At 37.1% G+C, this 19,476-nt stretch overlaps 2 pseudogenes; both read left to right on the forward strand.

Moving 5' to 3' along the window:
- The first annotated feature begins 12,367 nt into the window (after positions 1-12,367).
- On the forward strand, positions 12,368-12,617 carry LOC132499471 (SNRPN upstream reading frame protein-like; annotated as a pseudogene).
- A 175-nt stretch (positions 12,618-12,792) lies between these two features.
- On the forward strand, positions 12,793-13,330 carry LOC132499472 (small nuclear ribonucleoprotein-associated protein N-like; annotated as a pseudogene).
- Positions 13,331-19,476: the final 6,146 nt, after the last annotated feature.

Consider the following 19,476-nt stretch of genomic DNA (forward strand, 5'->3'; position numbering starts at 1 on the left):
TTTAAGATCCTTCCTATTATACAGTAACTTATCTGAATGAATGCTGCAGAAAATTATATGCCTAAGAGAAAGACAAGAGAAAATGAACAGATTAGTTAAAGTCCTACTCAATGCAAAATTAACAATGCATTTGACTCAAGTAATATACAAATAAGGATTTTCTTTTTTAAAGGAAAGGTAACAGTTTGAGCTTTTAGATTTAGAGTGAGTCTTCTTGTATACTGAATTCAGACGTTAGTAAACCCTATTCCTTATTTCTTTAATAACTAACTGCAATACCACTTCCCCCTTTTCTTGGTAAAATCAGTGTTGAGAATAAAGATTCTTTCTTCAAAATCCCTAGCTCATATGTGCAGAACAATTTTCCTAATCCATATTCATATAAACACAGAGTAATCACTCCATAGGAGACAGTGAGTAAATGAGCTAAATGGTTCTTCTCATTACCCCAAAAAGCTATTGTAAAAACATTAACGGCACATTCAAAGAAGCAGGTTACTTTCGGTACGCGGGCCTCTCACTGTTGTGGCCTCTCCCGTTGCGGAGCACAGGCTCCGAACGCGCAGGCTCAGCGGTCATGGCTCACGGGTCCAGCCGCTGCGCGGCATGTGGAATCTTCCCTGACCGAGCACGAACCCGTGTCCCCTGCATCGGCAGGCGGACTCTCAACCACTGCGCCACCAGGGAAGCCAAGCCTTCAGGTTAATTCTTAACCTTCAGTTATTTGAAGCTGTTTCGGTTTTGATCTGTTTTGGTTCTGTGTTTGGTCTTGTTAAGTACAACCATAGAATTTTCTGGGAACGTGACCTTTCATGGTCCAAATTCAATTAATTCTTCACCTAAATCTCAGAAAATCCAGGTTAAATGTCTGCTGAAAGTAGCATATTCATATGGAATCTACCTCCTCCTTGCAGTAGGAAAACTAAATTATTACAATTTGGTGGACCAATGCTTATGACGTAAACATAGTGATCTAGAGAGACTGAGAACAGTCCAGCCTTTTCTAAAATTTTAGAACCAGAGAAGCAGTAACATCTATTTGCAAGCAGGACCAGGACATCTTTTTTTCCATTGAGCACAGACAATAAAGAACTCTGCTCATTCCTTTTGGGTAAATAGCTAATCCTGAAAAGGTCAGGATCATTATCACTTGTGAGAATGGATTCATAGTATCCTGTTAAAAATTATAATTGATTTTAAATTAGTTTTCACTATATCATCCTAGAAGTCAAGTAAGCAAGACTGAATGAACAATATAAAGCTAAGATGTAGTTTTCTATTCCAAGTCATGAAAGATAATCACAAATTATGCTTTCTTAAGTAAATGAACTGATAAGAGAATTAAACCTGAGGTCAGGCACAATGTCAATTTACCAAACACCAAACCTGTCAAATTTACTAAAACTTTTTATAAGGAATATTGTTTTTAAATATACATATACTTTCATTAAATACATTTTAAGGAATGTTCAGTTTGTCGAAAGCTGAGTCCTAGGCTTATTTGGTGATTTTATGACTATTTTCTAATAAATTTTCTAATAAATATTAATATAAATATATTAAGAATAAGTTCTGGGCTTCCCTGGTGGTGCAGTGGTTGAGAGTCCGCCTGCCGATGCAGAGGATATGGGTTCGTGCCCCGGTCCTGGAAGATCCCACATGCCGTGGAGTGACTGGGCCCGTGAGCCATGGCCGCTGAGCCTGCGTGTCCGGATCCTGTGCTCCACAACGGGAGAGGCCACAACAGTGAGAGGCCCGCGTACCGCAGAAAAAAAAAAATTAAAGTTTAGAGCAACAACCACAAACAAAAAAATAAAGGCTATTAATAGCAAACAAGAATCTGGGAAAAACTGAAACACATATGACATCACGCTAAAATAACAAGGTGACTAAATGTGCCCAAGGCACTCTGCTAAGAGGCATTGGGTAATGAGAAGTTAGCAATCAGTGACCCTCACTTTGAAGCACCTTAGAAGCCAATAGATAAGACATGTAGACAATCACATGACACAGTGAACTGTGCTCCATCCATAACATGAGAGGTACAAGCCTGGAGGTCACAGAGTTCAGGGTGTGGTGACAATGAAAAGCAAGTTGTTTTGTTTCACTTGTGCAGTTTCTCAAAGTGTGGTCTCTAGTTCACCTACAACATATTCCTGGGCCTCAGACCTAAAGAAAACTCTCACCCAGCTCAGGAGAGTTCAAAGTGTCTCCACAAACAACACACATTTGGTGTCTTGCACTTTCTAAAATGCCTTACAATATTTATTATTGGAGAATGTTAAAAGTTTTGGAAGGAACCGTGAATCAAGGGACTATTTGAAATGCACCAACACCAGGCTTTCTTATGTCCCCAAATAACTGAGATCAGACAAATGCCATGGAAGCCCACCAACATGTCGTTGGCCTTTGGGTCTTAGTTTGTACTGATTTGAACTTGGCCTTAGGAGCTTTTCTCCTGGGTTTCAAAGAAGTCTTGACAGTCTGTGACTTAAAATCTTGGGACAAAATATGTAGGACAGATTGAGACGGATTCAAGATGCCCTCAGATCCCTATATTGTTACGGAAAATGTCAGGTCTCCAGTTGCCATCGGCCTCTTAATCTCTTGCTGGGGTTTTTGTTTGATTTGGTTTTGTCTTGGTTTTAACAGTCCACATTTTATTTTATTTCTGGTTTGCTTTGTTTTGTTTTTATTGTGGTAAGAACAATTGACATGAGATCTACCCTCTTAAATGTCTAAGGACACAATACAGTATTGTTAATATAAGCACAATGTTATACAACAGATCTCTAGAACTTATTCATCTTGTGTAAGTGGAACTTTATACCTGTTGAACAGTAGCTCTCCATTTCCCCCTGCTCCCAGCCCCAGGAAACCACCATTCTGTGCTGTTTCTAGGAGTTAAACTCTTTTAGGTGCCTCATATAAGTAGAATCATTCCTTATTTGTCCTTCTGTGACTGGCTGATTATTTCCTGTAGCATAAGGTCCTCCATTGCATGCGGAACTACCAGACTAAAGCTCCTTAGGGCTTTAATGACAAACCCCTTAGAATTTTGTCTAATTGGTATCATCCACCCCTCCTGGCCTTTCCTCCCTTTCCATTTCAGGATAGTCTTTAAAGGGAAGGTTTGCTGTTTTATTTCAAAGATTGACTGCTTAGAATTGTACTTCACCAAGTGCTTCAGTCCAGACCTACATCATCAAAACTGAATTTATCTCTGGAAATGCAAAGAGAGGAAAGACTAGGAGGGGTGCATGGTAGCAACTAGATAAAATTCTAAGCCTTATGGGTCTTTAGTCTGGTGGCTCCATTTCCGTAGTGTCAGTAAGATCTCAACTAATCCTATTCTATTTTCCCAGTAACTAGATCATTACCCTATATCTCTCCCTTCATCTGATTTCAGTTAGGTCATCTGACTGAGGGAATCTCTAAATTGAACATTTTGAGTCTTCCTATTAAGGGTGCTCTTATGGCTGAGTGTGTGTCCAAAAACATCACTCACTGTCAATGAGCCCTTCGTGGCTGCCCACGGGTAAACACTCCTTTTTGTCTGTCATCTGCTGTTTACACTTAACACTTTGTTGTGGTGGGCCTCTGAAACTCACCGTATATTTTCAGAATACATAGATGTTGGCTTTTCCACCCACAGACAAAAGTCTAGTGCAACAAATAGCTTCAATCCATTTATGCTGAAACACATTAAAATAAAAATACTCTTTCCCTGTTCCTCTACTGTTTGGTTGGCTCATTGGTTGGTTGACTGTTTCCATAGGAGTGAGGATGGGAGGAGTATGAGTGGATGTAGGTAAAAATATCTCAGTGAACTTGGCAATTTTGTCAACCAATCAATTTACACTTAGAGGGAAACCACTAATCTTTAAAGGAATTTTTGGCATAGGTTATTAAACTTTTTTAACAGTGAATATAAAATAGCTAGATTTCAACCTTAACCATATGCCACTTCTCTGAGCAGTTACAACTTAATCACAGGGTATCACCCTTAAATTATTATCAGATGTGCTTAAATAATCAAATCTAAACCAGACTTCTTTTGACTATACACATTATCACTTAAAACTCATCTCTATAATTATATCCAACCACAGTATTCACAACAGCAACAAAAAATGACTATTTGGAACCAGTTAACTTCTATCACATATCAACTTAGCTTGGAAGTTACTTAGCTTTAGATCAAATTAAAATAAAATTCAAATACAAACAACAAAAGTAATATTATTTGTGAAGTGTTCTTGAGTATAAAACAAAACAAAAAATGTAAATAAGGTTTCAAAGAGCTAATAATCTGCTGAACCAAGATAGACGGTAATATTGTACAGAGGGGAAAAAGTTAGTCCTAAGGCTTCTACAACATGGACAATTCTACAGCTTCTTTCTGTACTCACTGGGTGGTCTTAGGAAAAAACAAACTAACAACAAAAATAAAATCAAAGCTGGGTGGCTTTGATATGAAATAATACATGATTGCTCTGATGGATCTTTTATGTTCTTTTTGTTCTCCCTTTTCATTTAGCTCATATTTGAAAATCTCCTGTGAACAACTTGGCTCTTTCCCAGAGGTTTGCGTCAATCCCAGCTTCCAATGCAGTCAGACCTGGAGGTGGGCAGGATGCAGGACCCAGGGGCTGCAGGACTGTGTGACATCCATCCAGGCATCTAAGGGACAGCGCTGACAAGTCAGTAGAGAGGAGTAGGCCAGGCTACTGGTCATTCTCAGTGGGTCATTCTGCCGTTTTGTAAGCAGCCCTTTGCAGGGAGCAGCTCTTTGCAGGAGGCCCTTTTTGTTGTCACTTTAGCAAAGCTGTATTTTAACTTAACCTCTATACCAGGTGCCTCCACGCTTTACCAATCTCCCACCCAAGCACACCTCTCAAATCTTTTTTTTTTTTGCAATACGTGGGCCTCTCACTGTTGTGGCCTCTCCCGTTGTGGAGCACAGGCTCCGGACGTGCAGGCTCAGCGGCCATGGCTCACGGGCCCAGCCGCTCCATGGCATGTGGGATCTTCCCGGACCGGGGCACGAACCCGTGTCCCCTGCATCAGCAGGCGGACTCTCAACAACTGTGCCACCAGGGAAGCCCCCTTCTCAAATCTTTGGATCACACCATGCCTTGTCTAACCTGTTGATTTTTTTCTTAGATTGAAGAAGTAGGAATGAAGAATAAATAATTAATGGAGGACTAGATCTTTTCTTCAGCTTCCCCTTCAGTAACACTGTGAGCTGACTGCATGAACAAGACAGCATCTAAAGAAAGGTCACAAGAAGTCAACAAGCCTGCACACTATAGAAGATGGTACAGAATCTGACCCCCTACTTCAGTGATTAACTGAGATTTTTTCCTCTTTTTTCTCTTTAAAAGCTTTCATGGCCAAGCAGAATCTTCGAAGCTTGTTCTGGGACACAAGTCCACCTTCTCCCCAGGTTGCTGGCCTTCTGAATAAAGCAAGCTTTCCTTTTCTCACCAACACTTGTCTCTCATTTATTGGCTTTCAACCTGCAAACAGCTGAACCTGAGTTTGGTAACAGTTTGACAATGAAAATAGAGACTCCAATTTCCCAAATTTCCCTCCCCTCCAAGTCCAATCTTAGCGATAGTAATTAATTCCTTAATTTCTGCATAACTGTACCAGGTGTGGCAGTTTTGTTGTGTGACACGTGGAGGTTAGACTCTGCTCCTTGCCACTTTCTAACATGATTTTGAAAAAGTTATGTAATCTCTCTAAACATTCAAATGCTCATCTGTAAAAGCTAACCTTTCCTACTTCACAGGGTTGCTTAAAGATTAAGTGAGGTATTGTACAAACATGTTCTAACACAATGCCTGACACAAAGCAGTTTCTGAAAAACACACATTTCTAATGTCTGCTTCCCTCATCCCCATAAGACTAACCTCTCTACTAATTCACGATCCCATTGCCTCCCAGTTCTCTGGGGGCACTATACCAACAATTATCTTTTCCCTCTCCCATCTTACCAAACTCTCCTATCCTGCTGAAAAGTCAATAAACATTTATTGAATATGTAGTTAGTAAGTGCCAGGCCTTTTTTTACCCGTTATCTTAACCTAACGCTAACCTTTCCTGAAGCTATTGGTCTGTCTTTCTTCTTGCCTTTATGATCAGAAGTCTGCCATGAGGCTACAGTAGGGGAATCTATATAAAGGAGGTTGTCAGAGGGAGTATGAATTTCTAGATATTATGCTCAAAATTTAAATTGCATGTTCAAATCCACATTTTCCAGAAAAACAGAGCTCATTTTCCCCATCAGAGTCTTAAAAGGATGCTTGATTCTCAATATGTTAACATCCAGTGATCTAGATCAGTAACATTTCAGGACTGTAACACTATGCCATTATACTGTGTCTGTCCATACCAAGCACTGAATGTACCCCAGTTATAGTCAGCAGTGAACTTTTACTGGCTGACCTCAAATTTCTATTTTTTAGTCTTCATCCTATGTTATTTATCTGCATAGAGGGACATTCATACCAAGATTTTCCTTCTTGGACTTTCTCTTTCATTGATTTCTGACATCACTTTTTTCTCCCAATAAGTCATATTTGAGCACTCCCATCTCTTCCTCTGGCCCTTACTCCTCAAAATGACTCATAACTTTTGATGTTTCCTAAGATGTACTTTGTCTTAATTTACTCTTGTTTTACATGCTCTCCTTGGATTATATATTCCATGTCTAAGATTTTCTATATCTAGATTGGACCTATTCTGGTATCCAAATCCATATGTCTAAGTGATTAAAAAATAAATTGCATAAATGACCCAAAGAAACACTTAAATTTTTTAAACTTCACTAGTAATTTTTAAAAATTAAGTTAATATAATCTGAAAAAGAATAGATATATGTATATGTATAACTAAATCACTTTGCTGTACACCTAAAACTAACACAACATTGTAAATCAACTATACTCTAATATAAAATAAAAAAAATTTTACGTTAATATAAAGATACTACTTCCTTTTTCTTATGATTTATGGGTACTTTTTTTCTAAACAATAACCTGTGTTAGGAAACTTAAGAATAAAGTGTATCCTAGTGTACTGCTAATGGACTGTAAATTATTATAAGCTTTCTAGAGGGCAATTTGACTATATAGATTGGAAGTCCTTAAAATATGCATACACACTTCTGCTTTTATAGTATGAAGTTATACTGAAGGGCCCTCCCACTAAAAGACAACTAGAACCTGGACAAATTAAGACAAACATCTTTAAGGCATGGCTAAGCTCAAAAGAAGGAAAGGAAATCTGAGTGTGATGGGGGAGGCAATGAAATGAAATCTGAGCAGAGAGCCATGAGTAAACAGTAAGTGAAAGAAAGTCTCTCTGGGAACAAATAATAATAGGAGTCCTGAGATCTTGAAGTCCTAAGTTTTGGGTCTGTCTCAAGGTTGGAGGCTAATGTGAGTCTCCTGTATTACCTTGACCCTCCTTGGAGCTTAAGTGATCTCAGATGTCAGCAAATTCTGGACAGTGGCAAATAAACCACATCCTCTCTAAGAGAAAATCCCCAATGTGGGTCCTTAGGATTCCCACAGATTTAGTTGAAGAACATATGACCTTGGACTTCCCTGGTGATGCAGTGGTTAAGAATCCACCTGCCAATGCAGGGGACACAGGTTTGAGCCCTGGTCCAGGAAGATTCCACAAGCCATGGAGCAACTAAACCCATGCACCACAACTACTGAGCCCACGTGCCGCAACTACTGAAGCCTGTGCACCTAGAGCCCATGCTCCACAACAATGAGAAGCCACTGCAATGAGAAGCCCGCACACTGCAACAAGAGTAGCCTCCGCTCACTGCAGCTAGAGAAAGCCTGTGTGCAGCAATGAAGACCCAATGCCGCCAAAAATTAATAAATTAATTTAAAAAAAAGAATTAAAAAAAGAACATATGATCTTATAAACACAAATCAAGCCACAGCCACTGAGAGTCATCAGAAACAAAATACAGACCAAATTTCCAAGGAAAATATGGTGAGATAATCAGATAAACAATATTGACTGACCATCTATGAAATGATTAAAAACAAAACAAATGCACTGTTTTTAAATCAACCTAAAATGACAATTAAAAATGACCAAGAAGTATTTAAAACTAAAACAACTTAATCTTTGATATTAAAAACACACGGAATGGCTTCCCTGGTGGCGCAATGTTTAGGAATCCGCCTGCCAATGCAGGGGACACGGGTTCGAGCCCTGGTCCAGGAAGATCCCACATGCCACGGTGCAACTAAGCCCGTGTGCCACAGCTGCTGAGCCTGCGCTCTAGAGCCTGTGATCCACAACTACTGGAGCCCGTGTGCCTAGAGCCTGTGCTCCCCAACAAGAGAAGCCACCGCAATGAGAAGCCCGCACACCACAGTGAAGAGTAGCCCCCGCTAACAGCAACTAGAGAAAGCCCGCCTGCAGTGAGAGACCAACATAGCCAAAAATAAATAAATAAAATAAATAAATTAAAAGAAAACACACACGGAATGGGTATCAACATATCAGATACAGATGAAAGATAATTTGTGAATTGAAAAATCAATCTTAGGAAATTAATTACCCAGAGTTAGCATAAAAAGTACAAAATAATGAGGCTATATAATGCAGTCAATAAAAGACAAGATTAAGGTACTAGACTAAATTTGAATCCCAGCTCTACCACTAAATCCCTCTGTAGCCTTAGGTGTGTTACTATCCTCTCTGTACCTCAGTTTCATCATATATTTAAAAATAAGGATTTTGTAAGGATTAAATAATATATATATAAAATGCTTGGATCAAAGTCTGATAAACTAAGCACTATAGAATAAATGTCATTATTAATATGACAAAACTAAGATCAAACATATCTATTATATCAAGAAATACATGAACTTAACTTACTTATTAAAAGAAAGATTTTTTTTCAGATAACTCATAAAACAAATCCCCACTTTATGCTGTGTATAAAAGACACACTAAATACAAAGTTATTCAGAAAGACTAAAAGAATGGGCAATAATATCCAAAAAAGAAAAGAGAAAAAAAAGAAATAACAGAAGTCATGATCATAATATCTGACAAGGTAAAATTCAGAGCAAAAGACATTAAAATTCAGAGCAAAAAGCATGTTAAAGGTACTAAAAAGAACAATACACAGTGAAGATGTGTTATGTATTTCTATGCACCCAGTGTGAGTACAGCAATTTCATAAAGCAGGAAATTCAGGAGATGCAAAGATAAATAGGCAGAGACATTCAGGGAGATAAATAAATAATACAACTTATTTCTCCCCCTAGTCCAAGGCATAGCAAAATGAAAAGCATAAGAAAGGATTCAGAAGACTTAAATAATGTTTTCAATAAAGGAGGTGATATGGATATATATTGAATTTTGTACCTGAATTAGAAAATACAGCGTTTTCCAAGTGCTTATGGAAGCTTTACTAAAATTAATCATATATTTGATCACAAAAAATTTAATAAAGTCTAAAATAACACAGAAAATATTGTTTGACCACAAAACAATAAAAGAAACTCCTCTACTGTGAAAGACTAAAAAAAAAAAAGAAAGAAAATCATTGAGTTAGAGGAGAGAATTTAAAACAAACAAACAAACATTTTTGCAGATTTTCTAGAAAACAACTGTTATGGGTTGAATTATTTCCCCTCCTTCCAAATTTATAAGTTGAAGTTCTAATAGTACCTCAGAATGTAACCATATTTGGAAATGGGGTCACTGGAGTTGTAATTAGTTAAGACAAAGTCATACTGGAGTAGTTTGGTTCTTAACCCAATATAACTGGTGTCTTAATAAAATTTAAAAAAAAGGAAATTTGGAAACAGAGACATGTACACACAGAGAACTCAAATGGAAATGAATAGTGTGATAAGAGTGATGCTTCTACAAGCCAAGGAACACCAAAGATTTGCCAGCAAACTACGAGAAGGTGGGGAAAGATATAGCACAGCCCTCAGAAGAAACCAATCCTGTCAACATCTTGATCTCAGACTTCCAGCCTCCAGAAAAATGAGACAATAAATTTCTGTTGTTTAAGTCAGTTTGTGGTATTTTTTCCAGCAGGTTGAAAACATCATTGCTAGTTTTTATTTAGTTGCCCAAATTCCAAACTAGACTATACTTAAGAATTTAGTACCCAATAGATGCTCCAAATATTACTGAATGAATAATTCAAGCATTAAAGGAGAGTAAATTAAATTCTCCTGACACTCTCTTCTAACTCAGAGATTGTTGTTCATTTGTTTGTGTGCTTATTTTGTTTTGATTTTGGGGGAACATCAGGCCTTTCAAAAGCTCCTAATCCATATGTCTGAATTAACAGGATCTTAGAAGTCCTTAAAAATGCATCATTTTTCAAACTATTAAAACAGGACGGAAAGTATGTCTTTTATAAAGAGCATACAGTTGGGATTTCTTTTGTGGGTTACCTGAAATATCCTTCTTTTAGTAAGTAAGGTAAGCCCATGTACTTTTTTTTTTTTTTTTTTTTTTGCGGTACGCGGGCCTTTCACTGTTGTGGTCTCTCCCGTTGCGAGCACAGGCTACAGACGTGCAGGCTCAGCGGCCATGGCTCACGGGCCCAGCTGCTCCACAGCATGTGGGATCTTCCCGGACCGGGACACGAACCTGTGTCCCCTGCATCGGCAGGCGGACTCTCAACCACTGCGCCACCAGGGAAGCCCCTAATTTGTATCATTTTGCATAGAAAATAATCTTACTTATATCTTCATGGTGGAGTGGAATAATAGAAGAATTATTTGACACCATGTAACACGGATTTAAAACACATTTCTGAGAATGTTTAGAACACTGATACCATCTTCACACCATGTTTGGCAATCCATTAACGAGATAGTTTTAAAACTATGTAGCAACATAAAAGATGCTTAGAGAAAAATCAGTCATAACCTGGAACTCTAACACAAAAACTGTAACTGTGGTCTATTTTCATATGTAAATACTGTATATATTAACAATTTTGTACCTTTTGTTTTATTTATCACTAGTTCATATCTTTCAATTTTTATTCCTTTTTAAAATTTTTATAATCAAAAATTAATTGTTAAGTTTGAAACCTATAAACAGGGAATGAACAATATTTTTTTAATGTAAAAAAATAAAAATAAAAAGTAAAGCTTGTTAGGAAAGAATTCTAAATATCTTCCCAAGCCGCAGAATACTTCTTGAAGGAATCAACATGCAATGTTAGACTTCATTTAATCACGCCAATCTTAAAATGACAGCAAAGAGATAAAAAGAATATGAATCCACAAAGACAAAGAGAATGAGAGAGAAAAGTTACAGGCAGAAGACAGCTACACATCTATGCAAGATGGAAAAAAAACTGAGGAGATATAATGACTTATGTTTCAGTCTCCATAAGGCTAAGAGAGCAATGTTAACAAGAAGCAATACTCCTCAGCAATAAAAGGGAAAATTATTGATATAGAAGGCAGATAAATCTCAAATTCATTGTGCTGAGTGGAAAAAGAAAAGCCAGGCAAAGAGTACATTCTGTACTATTCCATTCATAGAAAAATCCAGAAAATGCAAGCAAATATACAAGAACAAAAAGCACATCAGTGGTTGCCCAGCAAGGGGGTAAAGGAATAGAGGAGAACGAAGGAGTGGAAGAAGGGATAAACTGCAAAAGTACACAAGACAACTTTTTGGAAGACGGAAACATCTCTACATCTCATTGTGGTGATGGTTTGCAGTGATGGTTTCAGGGGTGTATAAATTTGTGAAAACCAATCAAATTGTCCACTTTACATATGTGCAGTTTATTTTATTTCTATAATACCTAAATAATGATGTAAAACAACAATATAAAAATAAATAAAGGGATAGCTAAAGATCATCAGATACTTAAAAAAAGCTCCAATAAGAAATACAGAGACCAAAACAAACATTCAAGGGTAAACAAAAAGGAACTGAAGGAAATAGAGACCACAAAGGGACAAGAATTTAAAAGAGAGAGAGAGAGAGAGAGAGAGAGAGAGAGAGAGAGAAAGCTGTAAATAGTATCCTCGTAGATAAGAATGGATTTTACATCAATGAAACAAAACCAAGGTGCTATTCAAAAGGCAAGAGATCTTGAAAATTAAAAAAATATATGATTGTCAAAGTTGATTTTTAATTGGAAAAGCTAGTCTATCAAGTTTAGGATATTTCTAAGACGTTCAAAAATTTAAAGATATGGAAAACCAGTGAGAAAAAAATACATAGATTACATGAATAAATCTAATCCTCAAAAGACTTTTGGAGCAGCAGACAGGAGCAGCCAGGGCTGCCTAATGCTCTGTTTTGAAGAACAGCCAGCGGTGCAATGGAGCAGGCCAGGGACTGCTCACACCTGAAACAGACCACAGAACAGGCACATACCAGAGGTGGAAGTTCAAGTCACACGTAGAAGGACAACCTCACCAAGCGATCAAGAGTGTCCACTGTGCCCGCAGAGATCTCAGCAGCAGCAAGTACCCGTGGTAGATTTTAAGGCAAAATTGACATGGACATTCTTAGCTGAGACACCAAGAGGTTGGGTAAAGCTGTATTGGAATAGCCAGGCAGCTGATTGAAGCAAAAAAAAAACCAATGCTCTATCTACTCTTTGAAGATTCTGCCCCAGCTTGCCTTGTTTGTAGGAGAACCTGCGTCATACCTCTAACTGTAGCCTTCCCTTAGGTCTCAAGGATCCTGAAACCTTCCAGGGGACATTAGATTTGGTGGAACAGCAACCATGACTATGGAAAGAGCAGCAAGATGCTGCAGTGCATTAACTGTAGATTGAGATGTATCTTGCAAGATGGCCAAATCTTCATTGGCATCTTTAAGGCTTTAGACAAACATAAGAACTTGATCCTCTGTGATGGGTATGAGATCAAGGAGATCAGGTTAAAGAATCCAAAGCAGCCAGAACATGAAGGAAAGCAGGTTTGGGGTCTGGGGTTGCCACATAGAGAACTTGGTTTCTGTGACTGGGGAGGGTACACCCCCAAATACACTGACATTGCTTGGGTATCACTTGCTGGAACTACAAGAGGCCCTGGGGTTGGCAAGGCAGCTGACTAAAGTGTACCAGCTAGTGTTCCAATTCCCAAAGCTCCTGCTGGATTAGCAGGTCCTGTCTGAGGGGTTGGGAGGCCATCCCAACAGGTAATGACTCCAGGGAAGAGGCACTGTAGCTGCTGCTGCAGTAGCTACTACTACCAGCACTGCTGGAGCCCCAACTCAGGACTCACCAAGGCAGAGGACTCCACCCACACCTGTTGGTTCTGTATCTTTTTTTTAAATGTACCTTGCCCTTATATCTCAATCTGTTACTGAATGTTCATGGAATTAAGCCCCTAGCATTATTTGAATTTAGGTAGACACTTCAATGTCCCTAGCTTCATTCTTTGCATTTAAACATATTGTTGATATTCTTAATCACTTCTTTTTACCAATTCCTTAATACAAACTTCTCTTTAATCCATGAAAATCCATTCTGGTACTTTACAAAGATAGCAAATTCAAGTTTCTGCTGTATGTGACACACCATTAATTCCACCAAGATACTCTGTATCTACTACGTTAACATTCACTGATGTGTTAATGTAATAATGACCCATCTGCTTCTGCTGTCTATGAGGTACTTTCTATCTATAGGGATGGAAATTAATGACAGAGTCTCTCTGAACTGCCTGATGTCACAGCTGGGAAAGGTGTGAAGGGTATATAAGAGCTCAATTACTGGTTAGCAAGTCGGGGAGTAAATGCTCCAGTGGATGCAAGCTCGGTGTTTTTCACAAAGCTTCCTTGTTAACAAAGGTATTTTCTGATATTGCTGACACTGAGACATTAAAAGGTAAGGAATTTTTTGTTGCTGGGATAGTATTATTTATTTAGCATTAGAACAAATTTGGGATTAAATATATGGTTTATTTCAAAGAAGGGCTAAATGGATAATGTTCTATAATATTAATTTTCCAGATTGTTTCAAGAAGGAAATTGGGTAAGGGAAAATTTTGAAAATATTTGAAAGTTGTTAAGGGACTACATCAATAAAAGTATGATCCTTGGAAATTATGTTCTAGAAAAGATTTTTTTAAAGTAAGCTCTAGTTTAATATTCCATTAATCAGAGCTATAATAAATTTCTTGATTTCAATTCTGAATTATTCTTTTCAGAAAATTTGAGAAGCAGTGGGCTTCTGGAAGCTTCCAGTAGTTCTCGTTATGCTCTTTGTTGCATTAGACCATCTGGAAGGTACACCCATTGAAAGGTTAGTAACTTTAAAATCCTGGTTTCTTTGCAAAGTATGAGAAAATTAGAATTAAATACAGCTATGTAATTAACAGCCCTTGTTCCATGTGATTTCTGACTAAATCATATTTAAAAATAGTACATTAAAAATAGATAGCTAGTGGAAAGCAGCCACATAGCACAGGGAGATCAGCTTGGTGCTTTGTGACCACATAGAGGGGTGGGATAGGGAGGGTGGGAGGGAGGGAGATGCAAGAGGGAGGGGATATGCAGATACATGTATACGTATAGCTCATTCACTTTGTTATACAGCAGAAACTAACACACCATTGTAAAGAGATTATACTCCAATAAAGATGTTAAAAAATAAATTAATTAATTATTTTAAAAAGTGAATACAAAATAGAGAAAAAAAAGAATAGTACACTAAGCTGTTCAACTGTTCCTTAAATTCTGTGTTCTTTAAAGAATAATGTCAGTCTGATAAATCTCTCTGATGAAACTTCTAACAGACAGGAAAGGATAGTTCCAGTTTTGTCAGAAATATGCTGTTGGAACTTAGAGGAACAAAGCCAAAACATGAAGCAAGAAAACCCAAAAGGTAGTAACTTCTGCTATACTAACCTGATTCTCAAACAAACTAGAGAAATTTAAAGCATATATGTTATATGAGGTGGAATTTTACTGTATGTTTATATAGATTTTTTTTTCTCAGCTCTGGCAATATCCAAAACTTTTACATCTCTTTCTGGAAATTTAAATATATAGAAATAATAAAAGGGCAAGTTAAATTTTCTAAGAAGTTAAATTTAGAAGCTCTACTTAAAAAGCCATTTGTTCTTAGGGGGATTCTTTCTATATTGTTAACTGTTCTGTTAATGAAACAGAATTATAATTAAACTATTATTTTTTATGAGACTACTTCCAAGATGCTCTACATGTAAATTAATACCTCTGAAAATGTTTTCAATAGGTAGCATGTGCATCAGGATTTTTTCAAAAAGCTTATTTTGAAAGGTGTCATTTCATTCGAATGGTAATATTAAAGAAGTCTAAAACCTATGTAGGGTGAAAATGTTTGCAGTATTTATAACTTTCAAATGAAAAGCCTTTAAAACTGTGATTCTCCATTTATTTAAAAGATCCTTAAGTTCAAATTCATGCATATGTCATAAATAATATAATGAGGATTCATTTGTGCCTAAATTGGTTTTGATTCCATATAGTTTTGTAGAACTGAATTTATACTCTTTTAAAGACCAAGGAGACTAAGGTTACTTTTGAAAAGACTTTGCCTTAAGTCGTATTAGAACTCTTCTCATAGAATTATCAGCATCTTTTCTATTTTCCTTCCAGGTGTTTTTTGTTGAGATGGAGGTCTTTGGTCATATGGAAAGATTTCTAAAGCACCTATGTATAATAAATAAGAAGAATCATCCGAAGATATTTTTCTTTTCATTTCAGGGCTTATCTAGTTTATAGGATGTTCTTCTCAGAATTAACTGTAATTTTCAATTGGTTTTCTCCTGGATAAAAATAACTTTAAAACTGCCATGAAGGGTTTCCCTGGTGGCGCAGTGGTTGAGAGTCCGCCTGCCGATGCAGGGGACACGGGTTCGTGCCCTGGTCCAGGAAGATCCCACATGCCGCGGAGCGGCTGGGCCCGTGAGCCATGGCGGCTGAGCCTGTGCATCCGGAGCCTGTGCTCCTCAACGGAAGAGGCCACAACAGTAAGAGTCCCGCGTACCGCAAAAAAAAAGAAACCAAAAAAACAACAACAACAAAAAACACCTGCCATGAAGTTTCTGGTATACTAGCAGAACAATTGAATGATGACAGGAAAATTAGCAATATGACCTAGTATTTCTGTCTATATCTTGATCTTCTCTTTCATTAGATATACTCATTTGCTAAGTATTTTTACCCAGTATGTTTTTAAGGATATTCGTTTATTATGAGATGAACTTTGCTCAGAAATAGAATAGTATGTAACATTATTTATTAACAAATTATATATTCATGTTAGTCATACAATCTCTTACTTTAAATTATTATTAGAAATACTTATAAAACGTTCATCAATTTTTTTTCAGGAATTGAATTTCTTGGAATCAGTATGATGTGGTCATTTTTTTTTTAAGGGGGAGGAAGAATTTTATATCTTGAGCTGTTCAACCATGTAATATTCTATAAAGCTCAAAAAAAGCTGAGAAAGCCTATGTAGGAAACATCTCAAATTTTAAACACCTTTAAAAAAATAAAGCTGATGAAGATTTATTATTCAATGTCATTTTTTTCACAAAGTTAATCATCTCACTCGAGATCTTTTTCAACTTTTATACATGTATGGTATGGGATTAAGAGGTAACAGACTTTACAAACCATATCAAAACATAGTTATGATACTTTACACTCATGAGTGAGACAAAAGGATCCCACATTTGCCTACCAACTTTTTAAGACTCAGTAGTAACTATCTGCCTGGCAGATAATCAGAGGGCAACCAAAAGTATAATTATATGGGTTTCATTCTGGAGTTACTAGGAGCTCCCTACAGGAACTCACATACCTCTACAGATAACTATTAAGACCTGGGATAAGGAATCCATTTAAAAACTCTTGAGGGAGTTCCCTGGTGGCCTACTGGTTAGGATTCCAGGCTTTCACTGTCATGGCCAGGTCTCAATCCCTGGTGGGGGAACTGAGATCTTGCAAGCCGTGCAGTGCGGCCAAAAAATTAAAAAATAAAAACTCTTGAAACTGAGATGTTTTTAAAGAGAGACAATTTTAAGAGTTAATGTTTGGCTTATAGTCAACATCACTGTTTAAACTCTCTTAAAGCCAAGAAGTTCCATGTTTGTGTGCATGTGTGTAAGTGGTCAGTAGTTTTAAACTAGTATTTGTCACTAGCTGGTGGGTTGGCTGGCAGGCCGGGTCTACCTTGTAGTCAATGAGGAAAAAACACATGAAAATAGGAGTATGGTGCTTTTCACTAACCATTTTAGCCAACTTTTTCCATCTTAATGATAGTTTGGGGTGGAATCTTATATATCCTGACTACCATATTTACACGAAAAGTCCTGTTGGGGAAAGCAGGTTCACAGTTATGAAACCAACGAACATAAAAGCTCTTAGTTTTTCTTTACAGTAGAATGATGGCCCTCTGGGAAAACTCAAAGAAGGTAATATTTTATTTAGAATAATTTTAAATCCTATTACAGACTTTGAGACCAATTATCAGACGTATCAATTATCAGACATTTAACACATAGAGTATTTCACACTGCTCCAGGCATTTGCCAAACATATCCTGGAACAGAAATCCCCTTTAAAAAAAAAATAGATTCACTTTATTTATTTATTTGTTTGTTTATTTATTTATTTATTTATGGCTGCATTGGTTCTTCATTGCTGCGCACAGGCTTTCTCTAGTTGCGGCAAGCCGGGGCTACTCTTCATTGTGGTGGGCGGGCTTCTCATTGCAGTGGCCTCTCTTGTTGTGGAGCATGGGCTCTAGGCACGCGGGCTTCAGTAGTTGCAGTGCGTGGGCTCAGTAGTTGTGGTACATGGGCTTAGTTGCTCTGCGTCATGTGGGATCTTCCCTGACCAGGGCTTTATTTAAGTCAGATTCTTATGTGGTATCTGCTTTTCCCTGACTCTGAGTTTCATACTTTTGGAAGAAGCATTAACTCATATAAACTGCTATCATGCTGCATTATGCATTTCTAAAGGCACTCAGCTTTTATTTTAAAAAGAAAATAGAAAAAGGAAGCATCTCAATCTTATTAAGAATCTGACTCATTGACTTGATTGCTACATTAAAATTTCCCCTTACGAAGTTTGCCTTAGATCACCAGATTATAGACTTTGTTGTTGTTTTGTTTGTTGGGGTTTTTTGGAGTGTATAGAGACAGAAGATGTTATTTAGAGTGATTTTATGTCATGAATTGCATACTGAAATAAATGAGTATATAAATTCCTATTTGTGATGTTCAATTGTTAGCCTCTTTCAGAGTGGATATGAGCACATTTTAAAGTGAGTAAGGTACAATTAAATTACAATCTCTTAAACTTACTTATTTAAAAATTTTCCCACAGTCGTCTACATTAAGTAACAGTTTATTGCATCTTACATCTATATCAACTCTCCAATCTATCTTTCAAGCATTAATGAGATTTTAATGAGCGCATATGATATTCAAGGACATTGTATACAGCAGTACACAATTCCCAGATATAAAACAAGAAGAATTAATGTATAGTAACCTAACGACCTCTGGTGCTAAGGCGTTGGATAGAGTTAGGGTTACTATGTCACTTATTCCAACCAGGAGACTTTTGAGAAGGAAAGTGGTTATTACATTGATACAATAGACATTAAGAGTAGATGTTATTCTAAAGTTTACTCATTACATTTATTATCAAGGTGAAACATTTGAACAAATTCAGCATTATTTCCTTAGTTTGTATTCGTAGGCCAGTAGGAATCTAAATATATAAAGGTTGGGAATGCCTTATGTACCAGATACTTCCCCTGGCTCCTCATAATTAAATAGCTTGTGAAAATAATGATTGGTTTTTCTTTATTGATGTAACTGCAAATGTAAACAGTAAGTTTTGGTGACTAAGTTTATCCCAACTCTTCTCATTGTGCCTGTGGTGCATGAAATCATAAGTACTCTTGAGTAACCTTCCAAATACTTATGTCCATGCTACAAATTATATTTTATTGAAGATTTAGAAATAAAAATACTTCTTATATCGATCATGTTGCAATACAGAGTCAGAACAAAGAATTTATTTATTAACACTGCATTTAGAACTTCTAGAAATTCTCTTTAAGCATTGTGAGAGGACATTCTGCAATAAGCCTCTTACTTTTCTGAAGCCTGAATATCATTACCTGGTAATATTATGCTGAGATGAAATAACACCTTTTGGTTAACAGTAGAAAAGCCTGTGAGTCTAAAGCTCCTTTGGCTGAGTGCAGGGGGAGCTTTTCACATAATGCAGGAGAAAGTATTCTTTTTCAACCCATTATTTTCCCTTTCACATACACACTACCCAAAACTATGGAAAAATCCATCTTCCTTACACTCAGTGCATCTGTAGTAGACATATTAGTGCTCACTGACATCCTCTCCTTCTCAAGCATACAAGGGAGTATAGTTCTCAGACCCTTGCATTCAGGTG

Source organism: Mesoplodon densirostris, chromosome 11 (assembly GCF_025265405.1).
Source record: "Mesoplodon densirostris isolate mMesDen1 chromosome 11, mMesDen1 primary haplotype, whole genome shotgun sequence".
NCBI classification, from domain to species: Eukaryota; Metazoa; Chordata; class Mammalia; order Artiodactyla; family Ziphiidae; genus Mesoplodon; species Mesoplodon densirostris.